This window comes from Micropterus salmoides, unplaced genomic scaffold, assembly GCF_014851395.1.
Source record: "Micropterus salmoides isolate LMB-PRFRI ecotype aquatic unplaced genomic scaffold, ASM1485139v1 Ms_hic_scaffold_208, whole genome shotgun sequence".
Lineage (NCBI taxonomy): Eukaryota > Metazoa > Chordata > Actinopteri > Centrarchiformes > Centrarchidae > Micropterus > Micropterus salmoides.
In genome coordinates, this window is record NW_024041240.1 from 23,729 (window position 1) to 29,728 (window position 6,000).

A 6,000-nucleotide genomic window follows, 5' to 3' on the forward strand; every position below is an offset into this window, starting at 1 on the left:
GACGCCGCAAAAGCAGTCAAATTTTATTTGGATCACCTTTCAACTTAAGAAAAATCTAAATATGAGCACAAACTGCAAGTGTTGGGCATATCCCTTCCATATAACGTTACAGCATCCGCTGCGGCATTTCTACCGTTAAAAACCGCCAGGTCCCTGCCGCCGCTGGACTGCGGTTATTGTTTACTTTTACCTTCTGGGGAATCCCTCACCTAACACAGCCCAGGCTTGCTCTCCTCCTCGATGTGCATCCGAAAGCACAAAAAACCATCCAGCATTTTGAAAAGTAACAAACTCAGAGTAACAGTGTATCACTTGCTTATTGGTTGGCAGGCAGCAGATTATAACGTATTTTTTGCCCTCCAAGGGAGAGTTTTACTTGGAATGTGGCGTCACGTGAAAACTGTGAATACAGGTAGTTATATACATACATATATAGCCTACATACACATAGGCTACACCCACAACATTCCAAAGTGCATTTTTTGAATTTGCATCTAGGATGAATGCAAACAGCAGCATCCAAATGAGAGCCCAGGTTGCTCTGATAGTGGCCTTCAGCTCTTCTGCATTGTTGGGTCTGGTGTATCGCATCTTCCTCTTCACAATACCCCGTAGGTTTTCTATAGGGTTAAGGTCAGGCGAGTTTGCTGGCCAATTAAGAACAGGGATACCATGGTCCTTAAACCAGGTACTGGTAGCTTTGGCACTGTGTGCAGGTGCCAAGTCCTGTTGGAAAATGAAATCTGCATCTCCATAAAGTTGGTCAGCAGCAGGAAGCATGAAGTGCTCTAAAACTTCCTGGTAGACGGCTGCGTTGACCTTGGACCTCAGAAAACACAGTGGACCAACACCAGCAGATGACATGGAACCCCAAACCATCACTGACTGTGGAAACTTTACACTGGACTTCAAGCAACGTGGATTCTGTGCCTCTCCTCTCTTCCTCCAGACTCTGGGACCTTGATTTCCAAAGGAAATGCAAAATTTACTTTCATCAGAGAACATAACTTTGGACCACTCAGCAGCAGTCCAGTCCTTTTTGTCTTTAGCCCAGGCGAGACGCTTCTGACACTGTGTCTTGTTCAAGAGTGGCTTGACACAAGGAATGCGACAGCTGAAACCCATGTCTTGCATACGTCTGTGCGTGGTGGTTCTTGAAGCACTGACTCCAGCTGCAGTCCACTCTTTGTGAATCTCCCCCACATTTTTGAATGGCTTTTGTTTCACAATCCTCTCCAGGGTGCGGTTATCCCTATTGCTTGTACACTTTTTTTTCTACCACATCTTTTCCTTCCCTTCGCCTCTCTATTAATGTGCTTGGACACAGAGCTCTGTGAACAGCCGGCCTCTTTAGCAATGACCTTTTGTGTCTTGCCCTCCTTGTGCAAGGTGTCAATGGTCGTCTTTTGGACAGCTGTCAAGTCAGCGGTCTTCCCCATGATTGTGTAGCCTACAGAACTAGACTGAGAGACCATTTCAAGGCCTTTGCAGGTGTTTTGAGTTAATTAGCTGATTAGAGTGTGGCACCAGGTGTCTTCAATATTGAACCTTTTCACAATATTCTAATTTTCTGAGATACTGATTTTGGGGTTTTCATTAGTTGTCAGTTATAATCATCAAAATTAAAAGGAATGAACACTTGAACTATATCAGTCTGTGTGGAATGAATGTATACATTATACAGGTTTCACTTTTTGAATGGAATTACTGAAATAAATCAACTTTTTGATGATATTCTAATTGTATGACCAGCACCTGTATATCCTCCTCTGTGTTGGCCTGACCACTCCTCTCCTTATGGTGAACTTCATATCCTCTGCTGCCATGCGGCTTACACCTGTTGTTTTACCAATTAACACTGTTTTCCAGCTGTTATTCATTACTGTGTTGTTGATTTTCTATATTTTTACATTACTGGATAAGAAGTTCTCCATTATATTTCAACTTCAGTCTCACCGTATTTTTTTAAAAGTTATACATGCATAATTTGACACACAATTGTATTTCTTAAAAAATGAATACAGGAATAACATATGTAATGCTGTATCTTTCATTAATGCTTGGTTTCTTACAGTAATCTTGATATAGTGCTGGCCGTATCTGTTGTGTTTCTGCTCATCATCTATCTGTCGCAAATTCCTAAAAGCATCTGTCGTAAATTCCTTCACCCACTATCTGACGTGTTTTTCTAAAGCATCTGTCGCAAATTCCTTCACCCACTATCTGATGTGTTTTTGTAAAGCATCTGTCGTCTTTTCCTTCACCCTCTATCTGACGTGTTTTCTGTTCAGCAAGTTCACTCAAAGTTCACACAAGCTGTAATAATCAGAGGTTGGAAGTTGACAGTCAAACCCTTCATCAGTAATTAAACATGTAGTCTTAATCAGTAATTAAACATGTAGTCTTAATATCAGCAGACTAATACATCAACAGTCCCTCATGTAGTCATAACAACAGTAGATAACAGTAGAACGAAGCATGCACTGTCACAGCGTCAGCAAATTTTGGACACCCGCAGCCTCTCCTGCAGTCATAATCTACAGTAGATGACAGTTGAACAAGGCGTGCATAGTTACAGCGTCTGCGGTCAATACTCCCACTCAAGGATCTAACCACAGTGAGCTCATTTCTGTATTCATGACTACAGTTCAGCACTTACAAGTAAAGACAAGGCACATCTAGGTTAAAAGATTAAAAATAAGTAAGGATCGTTAATAAAATGATTAAGAATGATTAATTTATACAACTCAAGTCTCTGGCTCTCTTTCCTCTCCTCTGAGCGATCACCGCACCCACCGTGGCGCCTGGACCTCTCTTTCCAAAGGGGTCATTTGCTTGTACTGGTTGAGCGCCAATTCATACCGGCAGCAGTTTCAGATTTCTCTGCTTTGACAAGAAGTGCTTCTAAATAAAGAGCCTTGTTTGACCACAACTGGAATTTTTAGTGTTCAGTCAACAAGTTTCTATAATTGTGAGCAGAAATTCCTTGTGCCTGGAGGTAAATTTGGCAGTGGTGGGATTTGAACCCACGCCTCCATAGAGACTGGAGCCTAAATCCAGCGCCTTAGACCACTCGGCCACACTACCACATGTGCCATTTGCTTGTACTGGTGGTTTTTCCAAGAGAGCACTAAATGATCAGATTCCAAACGGTCCTTGTCCATAGCGACATTGACAAGGAACAGTGCTGCCATCCAGCGCAATAAAGCGCTAAGCCATACTAGAAGCGGTTTCACGCTTTTCTCTGCTTTGACTAGAAGTATTCCTAAAGCATAAAAGTGCAAACATTTGTCTTTGGTCACCCCTGATATCCAGTTTATGATCGCCAAAACACGTTGCGGCTCCGTAAGCCCACAATGCTGCTTGACAGGACCCTTGCCTTATCTGTTACAGTGAGTCTCTAAGGTAACATGTAACTGTTTCTTTGTGTTTAAAGGGATCGATTTTGAGTTTACCAAGACACACAAACCTGCAAACAGGTTGCAAACCTGTTAAATGGTAATAATAAATGGCAGATTAATCATTGCCTCGTAAACATTGACAGAAAGATTCAGTAAATGCCTGTGTTATTGTATTAGAGAAGTTAGCAGTGCTTGACCAGAATCAGAATTTTTTTTGTGGATGACATTTGTACAGTGAACCATTTCCCAGCTTCTGTAATCTGGAGATTATGGGCAGATATTCAATGCACCTGAAGTTAAAGTTGGCAGTGGTGGGATTTGAACCCACGCCTCCGTAGAGACTGGAGCCTTAATCCAGCGCCTTAGACCGCTCGGCCACACTACCAATCTTTCCTGGGTACAAGGTTAGTTCCTTCGTGCTACACACACAACATATATTAAGTCTAGGCCTATATTAAGATATGGTAACATTAAAAATAAAATAAAGCAATTCATAGTTTTCAGTCACGTGACATGCGCGGCGGCAAACTGGAGGGCAAACCAACAGACCAACATAGCGGCTCACACCGCGCCTCCCCCGTAGAGACGCCGCAAAAGCAGTCAAATTTTATTTGGATCACCTTTCAACTTAAGAAAAATCTAAATATGAGCACAAACTGCAAGTGTTGGGCATATCCCTTCCATATAACGTTACAGCATCCGCTGCGGCATTTCTACCGTTAAAAACCGCCAGGTCCCTGCCGCCGCTGGACTGCGGTTATTGTTTACTTTTACCTTCTGGGGAATCCCTCACCTAACACAGCCCAGGCTTGCTCTCCTCCTCGATGTGCATCCGAAAGCACAAAAACCATCCAGCATTTTGAAAAGTAACAAACTCAGAGTAACAGTGTATCACTTGCTTATTGGTTGGCAGGCAGCAGATTATAACGTATTTTTTGCCCTCCAAGGGAGAGTTTTACTTGGAATGTGGCGTCACGTGAAAACTGTGAATACAGGTAGTTATATACATACATATATAGCCTACATACACATAGGCTACACCCACAACATTCCAAAGTGCATTTTTTGAATTTGCATCTAGGATGAATGCAAACAGCAGCATCCAAATGAGAGCCCAGGTTGCTCTGATAGTGGCCTTCAGCTCTTCTGCATTGTTGGGTCTGGTGTATCGCATCTTCCTCTTCACAATACCCCGTAGGTTTTCTATAGGGTTAAGGTCAGGCGAGTTTGCTGGCCAATTAAGAACAGGGATACCATGGTCCTTAAACCAGGTACTGGTAGCTTTGGCACTGTGTGCAGGTGCCAAGTCCTGTTGGAAAATGAAATCTGCATCTCCATAAAGTTGGTCAGCAGCAGGAAGCATGAAGTGCTCTAAAACTTCCTGGTAGACGGCTGCGTTGACCTTGGACCTCAGAAAACACAGTGGACCAACACCAGCAGATGACATGGAACCCCAAACCATCACTGACTGTGGAAACTTTACACTGGACTTCAAGCAACGTGGATTCTGTGCCTCTCCTCTCTTCCTCCAGACTCTGGGACCTTGATTTCCAAAGGAAATGCAAAATTTACTTTCATCAGAGAACATAACTTTGGACCACTCAGCAGCAGTCCAGTCCTTTTTGTCTTTAGCCCAGGCGAGACGCTTCTGACACTGTGTCTTGTTCAAGAGTGGCTTGACACAAGGAATGCGACAGCTGAAACCCATGTCTTGCATACGTCTGTGCGTGGTGGTTCTTGAAGCACTGACTCCAGCTGCAGTCCACTCTTTGTGAATCTCCCCCACATTTTTGAATGGCTTTTGTTTCACAATCCTCTCCAGGGTGCGGTTATCCCTATTGCTTGTACACTTTTTTTTCTACCACATCTTTTCCTTCCCTTCGCCTCTCTATTAATGTGCTTGGACACAGAGCTCTGTGAACAGCCGGCCTCTTTAGCAATGACCTTTTGTGTCTTGCCCTCCTTGTGCAAGGTGTCAATGGTCGTCTTTTGGACAGCTGTCAAGTCAGCGGTCTTCCCCATGATTGTGTAGCCTACAGAACTAGACTGAGAGACCATTTCAAGGCCTTTGCAGGTGTTTTGAGTTAATTAGCTGATTAGAGTGTGGCACCAGGTGTCTTCAATATTGAACCTTTTCACAATATTCTAATTTTCTGAGATACTGATTTTGGGGTTTTCATTAGTTGTCAGTTATAATCATCAAAATTAAAAGGAATGAACACTTGAACTATATCAGTCTGTGTGGAATGAATGTATACATTATACAGGTTTCACTTTTTGAATGGAATTACTGAAATAAATCAACTTTTTGATGATATTCCTATATTTGTATTGACCAGCTATATCCTGTATATCCTTCACTCTGTTATACATGTTTGTTGATTTTCCATGACTCCACTTCCTCTCCTATATTGGAATGAACTTCATATCCTCTAAAGCTGCCATCTGCTGGTCTTACATCTGTCGTGTTGTTGTTCACCAATTAACACTGTTTTCAGTCAAACCCTTCATCAGTAATTAACATGTAGTCTTAATCAGTAATTAAACATGTAGTCTTAATATCAGCAGACTAATACATCAACAGTCCCTCATGTAGTCA

General features: G+C 42.5%; 2 non-coding genes across 2 annotated transcripts; both read right to left on the reverse strand.

Annotated features, from left to right (window-relative positions):
• Nucleotides 1–3,005: 3,005 nt before the first annotated feature.
• trnal-uag lies at nt 3,006–3,087 on the reverse strand. The gene has a single exon. It is a non-coding gene; the product is annotated as a tRNA-Leu (tRNA).
• A 617-nt stretch (nt 3,088–3,704) lies between these two features.
• On the reverse strand, nt 3,705–3,786 carry trnal-aag. The gene has a single exon. It is a non-coding gene; the product is annotated as a tRNA-Leu (tRNA).
• Nucleotides 3,787–6,000: the final 2,214 nt, after the last annotated feature.